At 45.2% G+C, this 22,759-nt stretch overlaps 1 long non-coding RNA gene across 2 annotated transcripts in view; it reads left to right on the forward strand.

The window, feature by feature from the left end:
• Positions 1–1,445: 1,445 nt before the first annotated feature.
• Positions 1,446–22,759, forward strand: part of LOC136287578 (uncharacterized) — a 30,144-nt gene continuing 8,830 nt past the window's right edge. For both annotated transcript variants that reach the window (XR_010720175.1, XR_010720176.1), the window contains exons 1-2: positions 1,446–1,532; positions 1,818–1,849. This is a non-coding gene — a long non-coding RNA (uncharacterized lncRNA). The remainder of the gene's footprint in view (positions 1,533–1,817; positions 1,850–22,759) is intronic.

Below are 22,759 nucleotides of genomic sequence, written 5' to 3' on the forward strand. Positions count from 1 at the left end.
AATAAGAAGTAGTCAACATAACCACATCTCTGAGAATTATCATCTGGTATGAAGGCAGGACCGGTCTGAGGTCTCCAGAAACCTTGCCAATGGAAATTTTAGGCCCAGATCAGCTTTCGTGAGAAGAAAGCTCTGCCCAAGAAGTCACAAACGTATTGGACACAGAGAAAGAAGGACTACAGCCACTTGATCTATATTATATAGAGGAAAGAAGATAGAGAAACAGCTTTCTCTATGTTCCTGTGACAGAGACAGCAGGAACGGATTAAACTTCAATTTTTAATTTAAAACAATGCTGATTTAGTAAAATAAACCATCACCGGATTTTAATTCTCCTCCTGTGTGTGTGACCTTAATTTGGGAACCATTTCAAAAACCTGCCTGAAAGCTGAATTAGGAAAGGACAGAGGTCCCACAAAGCAGGACACAGGCTTAACTGAGAGATGCGAACTGCTGTTTGGTGCTGCAGTCTCCTGTTTCTTTTGCCTAACTTTTCCATGAGCACAAAAACACGGTGGCACACACCAATATACTAGCACTCAATGTCATTTACTTGCACTTCCCTATATGATTTTAGCCATTTACTCTGACAACTAATCTTTAAGTGAGTGCAAATTGAAGTCTTGGTTTAATCCACACTTTTAACAAGGCTGTGCTTTTAGGGGCTATTGCTTGTTTACAGGAAACACAGACTATTTAAAACTGGGACTTTTGGAACTGAGAAGTGCAATTCTCTGTGCAGGCTTTGAAATCAGTGGAGCTGTGATGAGTTCAACAAGCTGAATAGTGATTTTTAATAATCCACCTGGAGATCAGGGCATGGCTGCTCCTTCCTTTATGGTTATAATTGCCAACTGCACAATACATGCTTTTGTTACAGTATTTATTGAATCATTTTTGAATGCTGTGAAGTGGTGCGTGAGTACTAACTTCATTCCACTTGTGTCTGATTATACTGAGTGAGGTAAACGGGATTTAAGAAGGGAAATAGAAACCTCACTAATCTTGAAGCAAAAGACAAAAACATAAAGCAAACCAGAACATTCCTTCTCTCCCAGAGAGTGGTTTCTGTCCATAGGATAGACAGCCCTTAGGGTCCCCTACTGAGGTATCACAGCAAATGGTGAAAGCCACAGCACGTGAGGATCTCCTGGAGCTGCTGGCCCACACCAGAGTGAAGACTAGAGCTGCCATGTCAGACCATGCCATCATGGTGACTTCCTCTGACTTCAGCATGTCATGCCACTTCTTGGCTCTTTTGCAAGGAGAAATATTGACCATTTCCCTGGCAACCTGTCTCCCACCTCCACCTATGAGGCAGCTTCAGCTAACGCCAACTGGCTGAGCTCTTTTGACCTTAATTTTTTGCACCTGGCCCTGATTTGCTCTGTCCTAACCAGGAAGTGGCTGTGGTTCCACCCATGTCTTACACAGGTAAAAGGGCTGGTGAGAGGCAGATGCTCTTTTGGCATGAAACTTCCCTTCCCCAAACTTTAACCCAGAGGAATGAATTTGTAGCTCAAAGAAGAGCTGTAAGCACCAAGTTTTTCCTTCTCCCTTGCTGTTTCCTCTCCTTAGCGTGCGTGGGAAGGTGTTGACTGTTAGTAGGTCTAGTTCCTGCTCTTCCTTTAAACTGGGTCATCACAATTTACCCTCCTACCTGCTGTAAGGGTTTGGGGTTTTTTTCCTTCTCTACCCTTTGATGTTATCCTTCTGCAACTCTCCCTCTCCTCCCCTTCTTTCCCTTCCCTCTGTTTCTTCCTTACTCTAAACAGGAGGAAAATGGGTCACTTCATAATTGCTCCTCTCTATTTCAGAGAAACCCAGAGGCACAAAATGGAACAAACAGGTAAGTGTCACTAATTCAGTGGAGCTTTAAAGATATTTTCTTTTTGGATGTCTCCTGGGCTTGCTTCACCTGCTCCTTCCCCTTTGCTTCCAAACTCCTGATGTAACAACTAGTGCTGCTGTCTGGTTGTGTAGCTAAAATTCAAGTTGAGTCTAAGTGACTTGGGATGCTGAAAGTCAGTGTATTGGGCTTTTTCCTCTCCCTTTCGTACTTTTTTTTTTTTTTTTTTAGTTCAATGGAATGAAAAAAAATTTACGAAGGGGATGAATTGTACTTAAATATACCAAAGAGGGAGTGATTCAGTGTTGATGCAATAACTTGCAATAACCTTGGGCATCCATAGGAGTGATTCAGAAAAAAGGAAAGACTTCCTCACTCATTAAGTCTCTGTCTGTGAGCTGCCTGCAACACAACAGGACTTCAGCTCACCCTCAGTTCAACAAAAAAAAAAAGAGATGTGCAGTCCAGTCAAGCATACAATTCTACTTTTTTTTTTAATGTAGGTGCAGTCCCAAGGATGGTTTTGCCCCCAAGGCCTCGTTTTGTCAGGGCCATTATCTGCTGCTTTTAGTGAAAAACTGTGTTTAAGTCAAGCAGTTCTCTAAGGAGAGAGTTGGAGTCTGGTTCCAGGTGTGGTGTTAGAGGCGTTCCAGAGGTAGGAGACTCAGTAGCTGAGGCCTTTTATGGACAGGCATAACATTTTGTCTGTGTTTTGGCTTGAGATCCGGGATTTACAGATCCTAGGACTGTACTGTTCACCATTAGCTTTTCCACAATATAGATAATTAATATGGAGTACGTCAGGCAGGTGGGTTTGCTGTTCCTTATAGAGCCTATCAGTGTTACTGCCCATCACAAGATTATTGTTGCAGGGTTTCAGTTTTGGCTTTTGGGTAACACCTTTTGCTCCAGTTTTCACTGCGCTGAGCAAGAAAATGTTCTCTCACCTTGGCAAATTCTCTTGTTATTTGCTGTGCAGAGTGGAGGAAGAGACCAAGCTCTGGAAGAAGGGCAGGGACCTGGGGTTTGCCCCTAGCCTGGATATTGAACAGCTGTACCATTCTGGAAAAAGTCACTTCCACCTTGAAAATTAGTGGTTTGGGCTGAGCTACAAAAGCATCAGCCCCTCTGTGAGCACTACCTGGCAGAGTCCTTGGTCTTCCTAACATTGCTGCTCTTTCCCTGTTGAACATGGAGTTGAGTCTGTCTCTGCCTCTCTTCCTGTTGCTTCTTCCTCCCTGTTAAGGATGTAAATATTTCCATCTTCACATATTGTTTACTGTGCATCTTCCCAGTGGGATTTGGTGCTGCCTCTGCAATTTTACTCTCCAAGGAGAGTCTGGAAAGGTAACGGGGCAACTGCCTGGAGAGGAGGTTTGTGTCTGTAGGTAAAGGGAAGGCAGAATCTCTTTTAGGAGACTCATTCCTGTCACTAAGGGCTCTTGGGAAAGCCTGAGGTGTCTGTTTAATCTCTGCCCAAAAAGGGACTACATCAGACAGGGAACCCACTCCAGGGGAAGTGGCGAGTGTTCATCTGGGCTGTGATGTTAACTTTGTCACACGGATGTGCATCTGGAATAATTCAGGTGTCAAAGGAGGCCAGGTCTATTCTCTACAACAGAAATGAGTTTTAAGGTAGACCAGACAAATATGTAGCTTAAGGTGTTAACCCTTTTTGTTCCTCAGATTCCATATACATTGCAGGAGGTATAAAATTGCTCCTGGCAGTATTCCTCAACCTTGTTTGAGGCAAAAAGAAGTTTAATGCATCTTTGGTCTAACAGCAATACTCTCTCTGAGGATTTATGTGTCAATGTCTTCATATATCTTTAAAATGGGAGTAAAAACTCTCCTGGTACCTTCCTGAGAGTTATTTCAATTTCCCCTCCTAGTGTTCTGCAGATAATTTATATTTTTTTAATTGATAAGCTTGCTGAAAATTACAAGTGAGGGAAACAAATCTGTCAAGAACTCCCCAGCTTCTGAATGTGGAGTGTTTTTTTTTCTTCTTCCTTAACTCACAAATGTTCAAAATATTCTGAGAAACCAGTGCTCCTCTGAAGAAAAATCTACTTCTCTCAGCCTAATTCTCGGTGGTTTTAAGGTGGTTTAGGGAGAGTTCTTTGACCTGCCTGTTTCTAAAATATGCAAGATTAGGGGCTTCTCTTGAGTAATTAGTGAGCCTTGTTCTCAGATGAGGTATATGCGTAATAGGAAGGTGAATCTGAGATGTCACTTTACTGCTGAATCTCCATTTTTCATGCAAGTACCAAACACTGGAGTGTGATAACACTTGACCACATGCACTGCTGTGAAGCCTGGTCCTGGTGTGGCAGGGGCTGTTGTGGGTCAGGCCTGGGTGTGTTGCCGTGCTGAGGAGCTGCTTTCATGTTGCGTGGTCAAGGTGTGCTCTTGCAGTGTAAGAAAATGAGAGGGAAGGAGTGGAGAATCTGAAGACCTAATAAAAAATTGCCTGTGGGCTTTAACATAGGTCTGCAGACAGCTTTGGACTGAGGGATAATATGGATTCCTGTTGGATCACTTATAAATAGTTCCCTAGAGATTCTCTCTTATGCAGCAAAACATCCTCATTACTTGAAGACTGTCTGAGCAACCCACCCACCAGTCAGACTGCAGCTCTTACACTTGCCAGAAAAAGAGACCCTTTATTAAGAGGAGTCCCTCAGAGCCAGCCCAGACTGCAACTGAGCACCCCCAGGTGAGGGTGAAACCTACCCTGGGACCTCTGTTAAGCCCATTACAGCCCTTATCAGGCTCAGCTGCCTTTCCAGATCCTGTCAGTGCCTACAGCAGTGCTTCCTTTCTTGCTCTGGGCCTCAGAGCAGGCCTGTGGCATTTTTTGTCTCTGACTTGTCAAAAATGCTTTTGAAAGATGTCCAGAGACTTGGTCTTACTCACGATGTCCCATCACCTTTCCAGGGTGAAGGGATGGATTTAAAAGATGACTAGTGAAATAATCATCTATTTTAATTGTTTATTATCTTGCAATTTAGTGTGACTGCTACAGCTGAAACAATGTAATGTTCCTCATGATCAGGATGATCCAGATAACCGGGAGATTAAAATAGGCCTTTGCCTCTGGCATTCTTTTTGCTGTTATGGTCTCAAGGGACACTGGGGATTGCTCTGCTGGGAGCTGGGCTGTTGGTTTGGCTGAGGCTGTGCAAAGGAGGTGGGGGCTCCTTGTGTTCTCTGCAGGCAACGTGAGCCTTGGTGGAAGAAAGGCACAAGGTAAATGGAGCTGATGTCCCCTCTGTGGTAGCTTCTGTCCCAGCCCAGTCTGCATTCATGGTTTGCTATTTGACTTTTCCTGCACCTGGAGGATGGAGGTTAACCCTTTGCAGTGTGGCTGTTGACCAGTTTTTTTCCACAGCTCAAGGAAGGCCAAAATGAAGGTTTAATGTCTAGGCTAACTCTTGGCTTCTGAGTGACCGGCTGCTGGCACTTTGCTGCCGGTATCAGGCTGAGGTTTGCGCAGGGGAGCATTTGAGGAGAGGCAGGAAGAGGTGAAGGATTGGGGATGGAGCAGAGCCCTGGATGAGTGACTGAGTTGAAGCTGTGAGGTCTGATTGTAAAAGAATACCTAGTCAGGCAAATTCTTACGGTCTTTGCCATGACATAGTGGTTGGGCTGGGAGTTGTGTGTTACCTGCTCAGGGGCTTCACCTGCGGTGCTAATGCTGCCTCACTTGATGTGCTCCAGTGTTGGCTTTTGCCTTGTCCTTGCCCCAAACTTTGTGAGCACTTCCCAAGCAGCCACCCAAGTATTTTATGGGGGAAAATTATTCCTGGGGTGTTTGCAATCACACAGCACACATGCAAACAGGATGAAGATGTACTGAAGTTTACATCTGACTCCTGTTTTCAATAGTTCAAGGAACAGGAGAAGCTTCTGCCTGCCCCAGAAGCAGGTGAGCGATGTCCTGAGCCATATGCAAGACGAGTCTGGACGTGAAAACATCTTTGTTGCAACTTGCCTTTTGTGCCTGTTATGCCAGTGTTGAGGGGGCATAGGCAGGTTGGTTCAAGGCAGGTAGCTCATGGTGAAGCTGCAGATTGAGCTCTGGATGGATCAGCACCAGTTTAGGGCCTCTTGCCTCGGGCCCCTGCCCTCCTCAGCCCAGTCTGCAGCTCCTCCCCGAGCTACCTGCCCTAACTGTATTCCTCAATAGTCAGGATGCTCCTCCTGCCTCCCCAACTTTGCCCCAGTGTGGTGCAGGGCCTCTGGCTGGCAGAAGAGCAGGGAGCAGGGCTGCTCCTGTTCCCAGCAGGCAGGACCCTTGGAAGGCAGTGAGCTTTCGTGGAGTAGGAAAGGTCTGCAGGGAAGGCCCACAGAGGCTGGTTAAGCTCTTCACTCTCAAGCCTCTTCACCCAGAAGGTGACTGGGGACTGAACAGACTCCCCAGAGAAGTGGTCAGAGCACCAAGGCTGCCAGAGTTCAAGGAGCATTTGGACAACACCCTCAGGCACACGGTGGCATTCTTGGGCATGTCCTGTGAGGAGCCAGGAGTTGGGCTTTGATCTTTGTGGGTCCCTTCCAACCCAGAAAACCCTGTGGTTCTGTGATTTGATTTGGTTTCTGAATGTCCCCTTGCTCCTGTGAGTCACCTGGCACTTGGCCCTGATGCCTCACAGGGTGATGCTCTCTGTGTCAGCACTGGAGCTTCTCTGCAGAAGGAACCCTCTGGCTGATCCGAGCTCTCCTGCACAAAAAGCCCAGAATTGATCATGCTAAGACAGAAATAGCTTTGTGCTGGAGCCAAGGTCCTTTCAAGGTAGGAGTTCTTCATTTGGGTGATTTTAGGAGCACTGGGCCTGTTGGTAACCTCAGCTACTTGAATTCATTGGGAGTCCAGCCCCAAATACATGGTACTCAAGGAAATTAAAAATAATCCCTTTGGAGTACATATTTGCTTTCTAGCTTTCAGCTACTTGAAAGCTGTGCTTCCAGCACTTACACCTCCAGCCACAGCTGGTAGAAAATGGACCAAAGATAGTCACAGTACAGAGCTTGGCAGAGTAGGAGCTTGCCCGGCTGGTGTCGGGGGAGTTGGATCATATGTTGCCTCCTAAGCTTTGGAGGCTCCTCCCAGGAATTTTCCATTTTTTCCCTGCTCCCCACACATGTGCTTCTGATAGAAGCCGGAATGTGGCCCTGCTTGGATAGGGCAGCATTTCTGTGCCCTCTTGTGTTGCTGCAGGGGCTATCCAAAACATCCAGCTGTTACTACTCTATTACATAGATGGCCATTCATAACACAGCCTTATTCACATTGAAAGCTGGAGAAACTTCTGGGTGTGATAAAGGTACTGGAGCTTTTCTCTTTCAATTGATCTGCTCGATGACATTGATTGGTTTTGCTGGGGGGAGGGTCAAGGCTCTGTACAATCTGTTGTTTTTACCTTCCCCCATAAACAGATATTAATACAGCACAGGCTGAAGGGGGGAGCAACCTGCATGAATTAATAGCTGGCATGACATTTCCTTGTGGAAATGTAGCTTACCTGTAGGAAGAGTCAGCCCTGGCACTGTTTTCTTCCCGCAGACAGAGCTTGGGATGCTGCCATCCTATGCACCAGTCCCATCGCTTATTTGGCAATAAGCAAGTGAGGCCTTGCCTGATACTGGGTATGAATCCACAGCAGGGAGGAATTCTCCCACACACTGCCAGGGAACAGATTTATTGCCACATATCCACACACCCTGCCGAATTCACCTAAGTCTCTCTTAATGTTCTATTTTAATTGCTCGTCTCAGCCAGCTGATGATAAATCAGTCTTAAATTTGCAGTGAGGATTTGGGGGGCAGGGATTGAGTGAGATTTTATTGATATTATTGCAAAGGGTCTTTTCTATCTTTTCTGGGTAAATGAATTCTATCCTTTTGGTTGTATTAAAGATCTTTCAGAACCAATCTGCCAGCATCCCTCTCTGCACACAGAGCAATCACTGTGCAGACTGCTGCATCCCCAGCCAGCAGAATACTGCGTGCTGGCTGGAGCCCTCAGCTCCACCTGCCTGCACTGGAAATCAGACTGCAGGGAAGAACTTGTGCTAGAAGCCTCTTGTTTTCTCCTTGGTGTATTTTTTTTTTCTTTAAACCCATTCTGTAGAGCTAAACTGTAGTTTTGCAGTGCTTGTGGAACAACATCGAAGAGTAACAAAAACCAGCGTGTGAAACAGTTCTCCCTCTCGTTCAACGCAGGAGCAGTTGGCAGGGCATTATCTGAATGTTAGCATTACAGTACAGCTACTGAGTTTTATAAGTTCCTTTTTTAAAACATTCTGTAGAAATCTTATTTTTTCTTCTTTTCCTGGTATATAGCCTTTTCCAAGAAGGGCTTTTGGGAGCGGTGGGTGCATCATAATTTGAATATCAAATTTAAATTACCATGACAGTAGTGCCTAAAGCAAGGCTAATCCCATCTTCTCTTGTGCTATATAAGATATAATGATGAAGATACTCATGCCCCAATGAGTTCGTGGTCTAAAATAGGCAAGACTGGCAAAAGGCAGTAGAAAATAGCCATTTCTACTCTCTGCTTTTCTGCTTTCAGTAAATTTTCCCTGTATGCTGACAACTCCAAGATTGTGCAAGGTAATGGTTATGATTAATCCAAGAGACCTGGGAGGTATTTAAATTTAAACTGATATGCTTCAGATCATAATTCAGACTCTCTCTGAGGAAGAAATTATTAATTTTGATCTTGATTTTTTTCCTTTATTTTGCTTGAGACAGTCTTGTAGCTGCCTGATTGGGGGGATGATGGGAAGATAAGGCACTGCACATCTCCTCATTCCAGATCCTGCTTGGCATCTGGGGCAGGGCTGCCACCAGTGTGGTATGGATAGGTGTCCTGTAATGGGCACACATAACAGGACAGTGCAGACACCAGCCAGGACCCAGGCAGCCCCTTGCGTAAAGATGCAGCAGCACATCAGAATAGGGCTGAAAGCAGCAATTAAAACAGCAGTTCTGTGGTGGGCAATAGCTCAGGTCACACAATAAAACACCATGAACAGAAACACTGAGGAAGCTCCTAATGGCCCTTGCACTTAAAAATGTCAGATTTAACAAAGGCTGACCTGTGGGCTTCAGAATCCAAACGTGTCGAGTGACAGAACTTTGCTGTGGCAGCCCTGAGCCGATGTGCAGACTGGGAGCCCTGTTCCAAGAGCCATTAGCAATTTTGCCGTGAACTTAGGTGCTCCAAAAGGCTGTTTATGTGGATCACTGGGGTTTGGCTCTGCACAGATATGTGCAAGTATCAATGGCTTAATGTAGGTGAGGGAAGGGAAGACAATATCCAAACTAGGCAAGATGTTTTTGTAGGAAAAGCCCACGTTAACAAAGGCATGAGCTTCATTCACAGTTCTCAAAGCAATTTGCAAGAACCTGGTTTGGCAGGACAAACCGTAATTCCCTTACATAACATTTCCCCCCTAATCTTACAATATTTCTCAGTGCTAGATCTGACAGTTTTCACTTGAGCCTCTTTAGGTGCTGAGTAGTCAAACAATGTAAATGAACCCCTGAATTGTCAATGATTACTGAGACAAACAAAGTACAAACTCCTTCTGATGACTCCCTTCCTGGGGCAGTGAAACACAGGTCAGGATTGGGCTCCCAACTGCCTTCATTCTCTGTGGAAACTGCAAGGCAATGGGAGAAATGAGGTAATGAGATTCCAGTGCTGCTGCAACAAGCTTTGCAGGTAAATCTCTCTACATGTGGATTACCTTTTGTCATCTGAGAAATAGTGATTAGATTTCCCTCTTGAGACCTAAAGCCTTTGTCTTCATCATTTTGCACATCTTGACTGAAGATTAAATACCTGATCATTGTGTGCAATTGAAATTCAGAGCTCTGGTTTGGGGAATCCACCTGTGTACTGCAAAGTTTCCAGTTTTGTTCTCCCAGGGCTCCTGGATATGATTCAGTGACCACAGCAATTATTTTGTCTTTAATTTTTAAAAAGTTTGAGCTGGGATCTCAGTTCAATTTCTGTTTTGTGCAGCAAAAGATGAGAGCTCTTGACATACCCCAAGATATCAGGAAATGAAAAATAGGTGGAGAACAGAAGTGTATCATAAAAAGTGAAATGTGAAGATTTTGGGTGGGGATGTGGCCGTATCCTCTGGTCTTTCTGAGTAGGAAACTGGATGTTCACGTCTGGTTGTTTTTCTACAGAAAAGTACTGGGGTCTGGGAGAGAGCAGGCAAAGCAGGAACATGCTCAGTTTTGTCTGCATAGACTTCATTAGAGGTCAGGCAAAAAGAATGTATCTTGATATTGTGGAATCCTCAGATCTAAAGAAAAAACAGCTTTGATGCACTGATGGAAGGGGAGGAGTTTGGGGAAAGGGGATGTACTTGGGTGTTACACCTCGAAGGTGGAGGCAGATTGGTCAGGACAACTAGCTTAGCTTGGCATGATTATACATTAAAAATAGGTAAAAATCACTGCTTTGTTCTCTAGAGGAAGGCAGTAACTCATGAGATGACATTTTCCATCTGAACTCACTACTTTTTTTATGGCAACCTGAGATTAAGTCCTCACCTTCCACCAGTTTAATGAACTTCTGAGACAGAAAAATCAGTGAGAAGAGGAATTCTCTGAGCTGCCTTATCAGGCAGCACTGTGACAGGGACTGTCTTGCTTGGGCAGAGCTTGCTATTTCCTCCTCGAAAAGGAGAATTTGTACAGTAATGGTCTCATCTTGCCTCAGCAGGAGGCTGGAGAGATTCAAAGGATGTATTTGTGGTGAGTTATTACAGCTGTTCTCTCCTGTGAGACACAGTATGGTTAAAAGGCAAAACATTGCATAGCCTGGTACTTGTGGGTACTGCTGTTGTCTTTCCTTGTCATTTTCCTCCAGGCTTTGAAGCCTGGTGTTTGATAGGGACTGTGGCACATTTCCTACAGTGCTCCAGGGAAAAGTGTGAGACACAGCAGTGATGGTTATGAGAGCAGAGGTTGCTTGGTGGCAGGTTTATTGTTTTCAGGTGGTGTATTTTGCTCTTCCATGAGTCAAAACCAACCAGGAATAATATCTTGAATATACCTTGAAGCCTGCCTCAGGGGACATGCTGACTTCTTCATAAGACACAAGGGTGCTCTAATGAGAACTGATATAAACAGTAGATAATGGGATAAAAAATCCCAGGTGAAAGTGAGCTAAAAATTGTAACTTGCCCCATTATCTTCACTTCCAAGGTATTATTTATTTGATGGAAGAGGTCCAAACATGATGTTATCTTTGCCATTCTTGGAGCATGTGGCCAAGACTGATTGGTTGACTTGTGTTAAGGGAAGGGATTGACTTTAGTGTAACTTGTGCTGTAGCAGCATGGCCTAACAAGCACCAAAACTCAGGTCAGAAGGAACAGGACTGTGTGTACAATAAGGCCCTGCTGTCCCCATTTTTTTTTCAGAAAAACAAGTACTTTTCAGAAGCCTAGTGAAAATAAATAATGATAGGGGTAGTGAGATCAAGAAAAAAGTAATCTGTCCTGACATTTCATCTGCGGATACTTGAAATATCGCAAGAGTCTGAAATCCGCCGGGGGAAACGAGTCTGAAATGACAGGGCTGTGCAGGAGCTGTTCTGAGAACTGGAGGAAGACATAGAGTTAAAAATAAAACAAAGCAAGGGAAGATGCTGCAGTAACTTAGCCCACTCTGTATTGCTTTTGTGTAGGTGTGGGGGAGAAGGCAGGCAGCAGCTGGCTGCTTCAGAGAGTCTAGTTTTATTAAGTCAAATTTCAAAAAGCCACTCCAGTCAATATGGAGTGTAAAACCTTTAAGATCTCTTCTTCTAACGGTGGAGCAAGTATTTTTCCTCCTTCTCTTCCCTTGCACCTCCTGCCACAACAGGAAACAACCCAAGTGACTCTTCCTCCAGCATCATTTTTCTGGAGTCCTCTGTGGTTCCCAGGGTATATAGCATGAGAGAAACTAATTAGAGATCTGACCCTGAATGAATTCTTAATTGCAGGTTTCAACCCAGTATGAAGGGGACTGGTAGTATTATTGGCAGTCACTAACTGGTATTGGGACAGAATGACCCTTAAGTTTACTTTCTGGGGGAAATCCGTCACAACAGCACCTATTTCTGTGACCTCTATTCTTGGCAGTTTCCTATTCGTTCATGTTTGTCTCTGAAGTGCTCTTGATGTACCTAACAGAGGTGTCTGTGTTCCATGGGATCCGGTGGAGCAGCCCACATGGATTACTCCAGTTGCAGAGTCCTTGGAAGCAGCACGGTCTGAACAAGCCCATTGCTTTGTTCCCTTTTTGAGCAAGAGAAGCTCTTTAATCCTTCAGATGACGTTTGAAAGCACAGAGTACTGATGTGGGGTGGGATATAGACAGACTGACAAAAAGATGCCTAGGAAAGGAATGACCACCTTCCTGAGGGAGGGATGTGGTGTTGAATTCTTTGTCATTGTTCTCTGCCAACGTGTTTTATCCCAGTCCTTCTCAAGCCATAAAATGAGGAGAGTTCCCTTTAGCACAGCCTCTTCCAGAGCCAGTCAAGGCTGGTGATGAATATTTCTGTGGTGTGAATGTCTTTCAATTACCTTCAGATAATTTCATCAGTGACCTTGGACAGCTGGAATGTTGTCACAGGTGAATGATCCCACTCCTGTTACCAACTCCTTTCAACATCTCTTTCCTTTACAGAACACCCCCACATTATGATGGCACAGAATGCATGCAATATTGGTGTCCTACTGAAAAGAGGAATGAACATGCTGGGATGGTTTCTCTGTTGGCTTAAGAGGAGCTGCACAGGTGACAGTGAAAGTGGCTTATATTGTGTCTCTGGGCAAAGGGAACTTGGTAGGTTGGCTCCTCATCTGTGTCAGAAGAGATGTTGAAAGCCCCTGTGCTGTGTAGGGTACTCAGGCCTCGTGTTTGCTTACACACAGGTTAGCTGAACTCCAGGCTCCTCTTGCTGAACCAGATCTTAGCCTCTAGGCCAGACCAAATCAGTCTTGAGAACCAATGGAGTGACAGTATCAATGTTTGACATCTGTCTCTGTCAGAGGACAAGACTGATAAACCTGCAGCTTCGTCTGGACCTGAGGCAACCAAATCCCCAGGCATGGTGGGCCAGTGGGGCTGAGCTTTCCAACCAGCCTGGAGCCTTAAATCTTCAAGACAGCTGTGTCTATTCCTGGGCCCAGTTTGGCAGAGGATCTCAAAATGCTGGTGTATGTCTGTGGATGTAACTGCTGTCTCCTGAAGTTACCCACATTGTGAGGATCTGATTCTCCTACAGGGAGCACAGTGCCAAAGGCTGCTCTCATAGTAAATTCCTTAAGTGTCTACAAGATGCTTTACCAAAAGCAACTTCATGCTGCTCCAAGTGGTGGTTTGAGGGTGAAGCTCAGCACTGCTCCTACTGCTCACCTGGGCACAGGTACATGGTGAGTGTGGCAGGTGAAAACACCTGTCTACAACTGCACTTAGTAAAGAGTCTCCCTTTTGCCTTTTCAATAGTTGTATTTGCCCTGTTAAGGGGATGGGAGTGGATTTAGCAATATTTTCCCTTCTTTTACACTCATTTCTGCCCATGTGTTGAAGCAGCTGTCCTCTAGGGTGGTGAGAAAGTTTGCAGGTAAATATTATCTCTTTGAGGTAATTCAGCAGAAAGACAGCACTTTACTTTTCGCCCGCATTGCATCCCTTCTCTTAAGTGGATTAGTTCCTGAGGAGTATCTTTAGGAGAGAAATCCTTACATATGTGAATAAAACAGGCCTTTAAAATAGGTGCAGAATTCCTGATAAAGGATCCCCAGAATCCTATAACCATTTTGCTGCCTTCATTAGTGCCTAAAGAACAGGGGATGTTGTGTGGGGGAAGGAAATGAGGTGGGAGGCAGCTGATGAGAGGAGCAATGTACCCTGCTAACAAAACCGCTCTGAACAGATACATCCAGGACCTCTGTCTTTCACCTGCCTCGTTCTGAGCAACCACATTGAGAAGGAAAAAAATATTTAAAGCTCTACTAACCAGAGCCCCATGGGAAAACAAGATAAATATCAGCAGAGCTGGTGCTGCTATGGGTGGGAAACCCACACAGCACCAGGATCAACACATCCCTGCCATGTGGCAGCATCTGCTGCTGCCCTGGCTTGGCACAGGTTCCAGTGCTCCTTTGTACTCTTCTTTGATCCAGTGCTGTGTTCAGCAGTGGCCATTTGATTAATTCTATTTCCCCAGTGCTGAGGGGGAGGTATGAGCAGCTGGAGGGGGAGGAAGAACTCTCTTTAGATGCCACATACTGGGAGGTGCTACCTGCCCTTAGGGATTTTCTGATTCTCTCCAATTTCAGAGCTTTCTCAGGAAAGAGCTCATCCTGTGAGGCACTGAGGGCCACCAGGGCACTGACCTGTGAGAGGGTGCTTAGGCCAGTTCACTGCAGCCTCAGCCCTTTCCTTCCTCTTCCACCCTGGCAAAGTCAAGGCTGCTTTTCCTGCAGCACTGCCCTTCTGGCAACTGTGAGTCTCTAGTGCTTGCCATAACCTCAGTCTATCATCTGAGGATGCAGTAGTTAAATAACAGTCTGAGCTTCTGCAAAACAACTGTAGGAGTCCCTCAGGCCACCGACGCTGCTCATGCCTCCCCCAGAGCCCCAGGGAGCAGATGCAGTGACTGTGTAAAGGCTTCTGAGGACAGCAGGATAAAAGCAGCTCACACAGTGGCCAGCAGGCTCCAGTTTGGTTGGAAACTGCTTGGTCCTGCACCAAATGCCAGTAAGGGGGGATGTATTTCTCCTGGCCTTTCCTGGTTTGCAAAATTCACCCATCTTGTGACAGAAGTGGACATGAGGAGAAGAGCAGGGATCTCTTTCTGACTGAAAATCAGTCAAGATAGGCATAACCTTTTAACCTAAAACTCTGCCTGTTTCCAATAGCAGTGGTTCTTCTTCACCAGGATTTCTGCATCGGTCAGTTCTGTACTGCTCTCAGGAAGCCATCTGCCTGGTGCTTGGGGTGGAAGTTGTACTCTTTGCTCTCTGGGGATGGTTTCCCCTGGGTGGATTTTTGGTTCCCTGCCTTCCCTAAGGATTGCTTTTGCCTGCTGCTTGTTTTCCCCCAATGCTTGATTCCAAGGCAAATTGCTGGTTTCTGGTTTATGCTTCGCTCTTGTCAGAGCCCTTCCCAAACCGGTGATGTGCCCAGGTGATGATGTGGACTGCAGGCAGTGACTGCTGCTTACCCGGGATGTGCTTTGGGGCTTCCAGGAGCAGCAAAGCTCTTCTGTAAACTCCAGCAGAACACAGGCTGTGTGTTGAGGTAATCAGCATCCTTGATCGTCTCCTCTGAGACCCAGCAGTTAGCTTATTTGCACTCTGTTGTGGGAAAAAAAATACAAAGAAAACAAATATGAAAGATTATTTAATGAACTCTGGAAATGAATAATGAATACATCATTTTTAAGTGGTTCTTCAGGCTGCTGCAGAGTGCTATCCTGAGATGTGAGAGCAGGAATCTTGGCTAATACAAAGGAGGGCAGTCATTTGGTTCCTGAATGAACAGCTTACAGGATGAATGGGACACTTAATTGTTTGTTGAAGCAAACTTCTCAGACATCAGTGTGTCTAAGAAGGAGACTTGGCAGTGTGCTGAGCCTTAATTTTTAAACAGTGTGAAAGATGGGCTTGACTTAGCTTTGCTTTGAGTTGGTGTCATGCCACTGACTTCAGTGGAGGATTTGTAGCCCTCACATATCACCTGCCTGGCTGTTTGTTGCCACTGCAATAAGAAATGAAACACCAAGCAAGGTTTTCCAGCAAGACTACAATTTTCTGGAAGATCCCGTGCTGACAGAAGAGTAGAATATATGACTGACTTAAACTGATTTGTTACATGTCTTGTGTTAAACACATTATCTTTGCCATGATATCCTGGCTTAGTCTTTATCTAAAAGCCAAGAAAGCTGTTTGAAGCCTTCATCTATTGGGAGACTGGCTCACATTTCAAATAAGTTATACAGCATTTTTTCCTAGACTGAAAAAAATCAGATTGGTCTGCAATTATTGCTTATAATTCAAAAGGGTTTTAGGATAGCTGTACATTTTGGGTTTGGTGTCCCTTGGAGTCCTTGGTGGATAGACTCATGATAGTGAAAACATTTTAGGGATGGATGACTCAAATTTCTTTTTTTGAGTCTCTTTAAAATAACTTCCTTTGAATGAGAAAATCAGAAGGATTGTTAAAAAAAGCAAATGTGTATTTCAGTATGGTATGAGTGTATGGATTAAAAAAAAAAAAAAGCCTATTTAAGAACTCACAGTCTGGGAAAATTATTAGCAAACATGCAAAGTTTTCAAGTTACCAACAAGGAGAAAATGTGCAAGCAGCCAGCAGCTCAAGCATATCATGGGAACTCTTACTATGAAGGAACCTTCCTTGTCTGTGGCTTGCAGGTATGTCAGGGGACTGAAGTGGAGGTGCAGGAGCCATGTTGAGGATCAGAGTGCTGCTTGGCCCTTTCTGCCCTGTCTCGTGCTGTGCCCGACCCCCACGCCGTGATGGCTGGCTCCCTGGAGCTGGGACAGGCAGCTCCCTACAGGAACAACATTCCTTACCAAGGCTCTTTTCCATTTCCACTCCATGGAGCAGGCATTGGTGAGATGGTGTGGCTGCGGGCACCTCATGCAGGGCTCCCTGCCAAGCGCCCTGCGAGCCACATGTTAGTGGCAAGTGAGTGTCAAGTGAGCCCTTTACTGAAGTGTGTGTGATGTGAAGAAAGTTTAACTTTTATTTTCACACTCGAGAGACTATTACAAACCAGTCAACTCTTTGGTGTAGCACATGGTTTGTTTTGTTGTGTGTGAGACGCAGATGTGGTCCACAACTTGCTTTTCGCATCAAAGTTTGCATCTTGCTTCAAGGTCAAGTGTGGTTTTCTTAATTCACTCTTCTCTTACAATTTGTTTCCCCCAGCTTAAAAATGAAGGGTTACACTTGTGTATTGTTGCATGTAAAGATAGAAATTTGATTTTTAAAACATGTCAGACATCTCTTTGAAATTGGGAGCTAGATCCCTAAATATCTTTCGAAATCTGGAGCTGTGCACCAGATGGAGAATCAGCACTTATAGAGTAATTTCACGAAGGAAGTGGAGTGAAATTATTTCCTTTAACAAATAGTTTCACAGCATGAAGAAAGAAAGCAGAGCCAGCATCTTGCACAGGGAGATCATGCTTATTCTCCCCTTCTTCATGCCTCTTTCCTAGGGCTTTGGAGGGCTTTTTGGGTTGGGGTTTTTTTTCCACCTATGGATGCATCCAGGCCACATCATGGCACAATGGAATGTGCCCAACTAGGTATTGGTTGCTCTCTAATTGGCATCAGTTTCAGGTCAGAGTGAACACTTTGTGTCCCATGAAAGGCTGAACCCTTTTTATGTCCTGAAGTGATTTGAGAGTAGATATAAATGTCACAGCTACACTGCACAAGAATTACTGGCCTGCGGAATTAATCCAAGATAATGTCAGAGGCTCTTCAAGGCAGGCTGATAACGTGGTGTGTCAGCCTTATGTAACTGGATATATGTACCTGAGGTTATGTGCAAATTTAGGGGCTGCAGCTGGGCTCAGCACCCCAGGAAATCAACAGGAAAATCCCATCAGCTGCCAGCGTCAGAGTATCAAAGACTGGCAATGTCCCTGGTGGGGAAAATCCAGTCCCTGATCATCTCTGAAGACAATAGTGACACTGCAGATTGTCAGGTATTGCTCCTAATCTAGACAGTCCAGAAGAGATCTCCAAAGTTTCTTTATCCTGATGGGGACATGTGCATTGTGCAAGGAAGTTTTTTTGCAGTGTCTGGGAGGTAAATGAAACTTTCTAGACAGGTGGAGCTCATCAGTTTTCAGAAAAACAGCTTCTGCTTAGAGATCAAACAACTGCCATATGGTGTTGTTTTTTCCTATAGCACAAACGTATTTAGCACTGCCAGGAGAAGTCTGGGGAACTGATTGTCAGTGGCCACAGAGGATATGGCTAAACTTGGATTAAAATACTACCAAAGCTTTGGAGAAAGGACCTGAATGGCAAGTGGGGGAGTAAGTGATGCAGTGGGTCACTTTGGGGAAGAGGTACTGCTCAATTTAACCTCAGTTTTATTTTATGAAAGCCTGGCTGCTGCAAAGATATAGGTGTAAAAAAATAAATTAAAAATTCTAGAACCTTTTACATAACTAGACTCCTTCACCAAGCTCTGAAGCAACATTGTTTCAGTTAAAAAAAAAAATAAAACAAACAAATAATTGCATGTTACTGTTCTAAGTCTTGGCTATAAGATGAAATCTCATTAGGAGCTGCAATAACAGCACATCTAAGAGCAAAATTTGGCTTAAAATGCTTTCACTTTCACAACACCCACTTTTCATTTGAATGCTCAAAGTTGCTGCAAAACATTTTTGAAAATTAGCTATTAGCTACATACTGTAGTAATTTTTCCAGTGACAGCCATTGCATAGAACATCTACATTGTAATAAACTTTTTGCAGTACCTTAAATTTGTCTTGTTATTGTCTATCAAGTGTTGTTATTGCTAAACTTGTTCCAGTGCTGACTCAGTTGATGAGCATAATTTTACCTTGTAGGCAGCCCTAATTCGTGATGATCTGGGGCTTCACATAGCATCTAGAACCTTCCTCAAAAGCCATTTTGCAAGTGACTAAGACATCCATGAAAGATCTTAGAGCTTGAGGTTTGTGCTATAAATGCAAAGCAACATTTATTATTTGGGATTTACAAATGCAGTTTTAATTTTGCCTTAATCGATACTTCATTGAAGTGGGCCATATAGGAACCGTTTGTTTCTCTGGTCTGCCAAGCAGCTTTCTGTGTCACATTAGGAAAGAAAAAAAAAAAAAAAAAAAAACAACAAAAAAAAACCCCCACAAAAACAAAAAGGCAAAGCTTATAGCATTCAAGACAGCCTGAAAAAATATTTTTCTTTTCCTTGGCCTCCCTTCCCCCTTCCAGGCTTTCTGCTCCAGTAGCTTGTATTGTAGTCATACTATGCTTGGAGTGACTTGAGAGCATCCCTAATGCTGCATCCCTGGCACTGTAAGCAAATAAACTATTTTTGTGCAGCAATCTGTAAGCTGCACTTCAAGAAAAATTTCCTTGTCTGCTGACAGACACCCGGGAAGGCTCAGTGAGGTTTGAGCAGAGAAGAGGGCATTGGCAGAAGGAGGAAAGTTGCCTTGTCTTCCTTGGTGCAATAAATTCAAAGCAGCTGGAGGAGGGGTTTTCCCCCTCTGTCCATTAGCACACTGAGAGCGAGGGGTTCTGCTGCAGCCCCTGTGTTTGGGTGTGTGCCACAGAGAGTGCGAGAGGAGCAGGGAAAGGCCTTGCAGGATGGCTGGGGGCTGTGGCAGACAGGTGCCAACACAACCTTCTGAAGTGCAGGAAAGGTCAGGGCGTGGTACCTTGGGGTACAACTTGGGGATACGCAAATGGAACTCGGTTTTATGTGAGTCGTGTTCCAAATTTGATCATTTCACCAGAGGAAATTCTGCCTTTACACACTCAAGTTTTGATCTGAAGAGGAAGTTGCCTCTTGCCTCTGCCCCTGTTGTCATCTCTGGTGATGAACAGGGGATGTGGAGACTTCCCCACCTGTGGTCTGGTAGGAATAGGCTCATCCCCCTGGAGTGACTGTGGCACCAAGGTTAACTGCAGAGAGGGTGTTGGACACCTGCAGGCTGGAACCAATGGCAGGGTGAGATCTCACAAAAAGCTGGACTGCTTTGTCCCGAGATCTGTCCTGCCAAAATCCTTTCTGTCTTGGAAAATCACAAGTCTCCCTGCCATGAAGTCACCACTGGCATCCAGGAAAGCTGCTTTTTCCTTTGCTTTCATTTCTAGAGAGTTTCCTGTAATTCTCTTTGGATTTTAAGCTGAGTTTGTTGAAGTTTTATGTTCTTTCCCTCCCCCTCTTTGTTTTTGTTTTCCCCCCTGCCTTTTGTTAGAGAACAAACTGCTCCTGCACCACTGGAGTTGTGGTTTGCTGTGCTCTTTGTACAAGATGGTTTCAGAAGATTGGCTCAGGCCTCTTAACTACTTTCCCCATACACCACTTTTGGGGCTTCAAGGCTCACCATCTTTTTAGCAAATCAGAATTGACACTGGCTGACTTTAGTGCTGGTGGAAGCTTTTCCCCTGCTTCATGGGGTTTGTGGATGGGCTGCTGGCAAGTGTTCCTGACTGCAGCTGCTAAAGCCTTATCTCTCTCTGTATGGACGTGCAGGAGTTGCCTTCAGTGAGTCCCTGGGGTCCCTTGCTGCAGTGTCAAAAGCTTGTTTCATTGCAGGGATGGGGCAAAGTCTGCAGAAGGCCAGTTCGGTGCACTGAGGTTAGAGCTGGCTTTGCAGGGGGAATTGATACCTGCAGTACAATGTGTGAGGTGTAACCAGAGTTCTGGTGTCCCAGTTAGCTCTAGTTAATACATGAGAATGGCACTAGTGTTATTGAGAATAAACCTACCTTACATCCTATAAAAAATCCAGCAAGACTCCCTCAATCTTACAAACATTTCTGTTACACTGCTGGTTCTTGGGGCTGGCTTGAACTGCAGCCTGGGGAGGAGCCGAGAGGTGGAGGAGAGCCACTCTCCCTCCCACAGCGGTCTGGCCTGGAGTGGAATTAACCTCTTTGTTCAATGCGGAGGAAAAAAAAAATTCAAAGCAGGCCAGGGTTGACCTATATTTGATCCTTGCAATGTGCAAGTTCTGCTTCCTGCACTTTTTCTTGTGGTGACCTTTTGTTCCTAGGAGGTGAGAACTGCTTTGAGGCATTGCTGTATGTTTTGTGTGGCAAAACTTTCCTTCCAATAGGAAAGGATAATTTGAAGATCGTTATTTCTGTTACAGGAAATCCCAGAGTCGAATTAAAAAAAGGAAACTTGTTCTTGTGAAGTCTTCAAATATCATAGGAATAAATCTCTTTAGATTCTGACGTTATGGATGGGATGATTGCCACTGATCTCTCATATGTGCCGTGTGCTTTGGAATAGGACGTTTTGCCAAAGTCTCTCGTCACCACCAACCAAACCTCAGTGAGTGGGGAAGAGAAACGTGGTCTGTGCCAGGAGGATGAGGGAAGGGCCAGGGGCTGGCTTTTCAAACGTCAGGTGATGTGGCTGAGGAAAGTATGGATATCTTCATCTGCTTGTGAGAGAGTGGAGAGAGCAGAAACTGGTTATTCAGAGGACAAGAGGCAATTCAGAGGAGCATATGGTAGTCCAAGGCAGAGCTGTGCCAATGCTTTTTTTTTCCCTGCTCCTTTCCGTCTGTTTTCTGGAGGAATGAAGGCACGGGTGAGGAAGGATGTGAGGAAAGCTGTTTGGGGTTGAACAAGGCTTTTGACCTTGAACAAAATACTTGCATTTATAGAATTGGGATCTGAGGCTTAAAGAAACTGGGAGAGCCAATCCCAAGCCCTAAGTGATGGATGGCTCTCTGGTCCCCTCCTCACCCTTTCCTTAGTGACCACTACCTACAAGCTGCTTTTTGCCTTTAGGTGGTGGAAATAAGAGTCTGACAAGACTCTTCTTTAAGGGGAGCACAGGCAGCTGCCTGAGGCCACGGGCTTCTCCCAGCATCACTGGAGCACTGGTGGTGCTGTGTTAGGTTTTCTCCAAGAGATGTTCAGTGCCTCTTTCATGGCCCACACAAGAGGAGGTGCTGGCAGACTTTAAGGAATACTGGGATATTTCAATGTTTTCCACCAGACAGTGACAAGGCCTCTTGGTGCTCATCTTCTGGGAGTCATCAGTGAAGGAGGCTATTGGTGTTGCTGCCTAATTACACATCAAAGCATGTGTTTTGTTTTACTTTCTCAGTGAGGAAGGGGCTGGAGAGTGTACAGGTGAGGATGGACAGAAGTGGCCATTCCCAGCAGCCTCCCTGCGGCAAGATCAGCTACCCCAGTGGTGGCACTGCGTGTGCGCACTGACTGGTGCATCCTGGTGTTTGCAGATGGACTTGTCCCAGCTGAGGCACTGCAGAGGGAAACAAAAGCACCACGTGCAGAGCCCAGAATGTCTGCAGGCAGCAACATCTTCACAAGGCCCCATCTGTAGCACGACTCGGCCACAAAACCCATCTGACCCATTTTGCCTTGCTGGCTCCTGACACAGGCAAAATGCTATCCAGTCACAAATCATTTCCATGAGGGCTCTTGGTGCCTTTTGACTGGGTTTTGTCAGCCAGCACCTTTCCCTTCTGTGCAGCTACCCAGGTGAACTCAGCTGAGCAGCAGTAAATACCTCGGGGGCAGAGAGCGGCCTGACCTTATCCGTGGATGTGTCCCCTGTACTTGAAGGATGCTGAGGTTATAGAGCCAAAGGAAGGAGAAGGGAAACGGTGTTTGCTGGAGCAGAACAGCTCCTGCCATGTTACCCCTCCTGCACGGTGAACTGAAGCTGTGACCGAGATCAGAGTGCAACTGGTCAGCTCCAGGTTTTGTTACAATGTTGAGTTCAGGTTATTTGTGCAGTCTTGCTTCTGCTGCATCCCGGCTTCTGAGAGCTTAACTGTTTCCATGTCTTCTGTGGGGAAAAAAAAAATGGGGAAAGAACTAGAAATCCATCTGTCCTGTTTTGTGGCATTGCATTTAACACCCACACGGGGCTGAGACCTTCTGATTAGCTTTACTTTGCTTTATGGACTAGTAAAGCAGTGAACTTTCAGGCACGTGGTGGCCTGGTTAGTTTTCTCTTCTTTCTGTCATACCTCGTGCTGTGCAAGATCCAGTTTTGCTTGGATCCTGCGCAGTGCCCTTCCTGTGTCCAACTCCTGCTCAGTTGTGAGCAGTCAGCACAATTTATTTGCTGTGGAATATAACCTGTCAGCA

Source organism: Chamaea fasciata, unplaced genomic scaffold (genome assembly GCF_029207755.1).
Source record: "Chamaea fasciata isolate MVZ Bird 193981 ecotype frontalis unplaced genomic scaffold, bChaFas1.0.hap1 SCAF_3, whole genome shotgun sequence".
Taxonomy (NCBI): domain Eukaryota; kingdom Metazoa; phylum Chordata; class Aves; order Passeriformes; family Sylviidae; genus Chamaea; species Chamaea fasciata.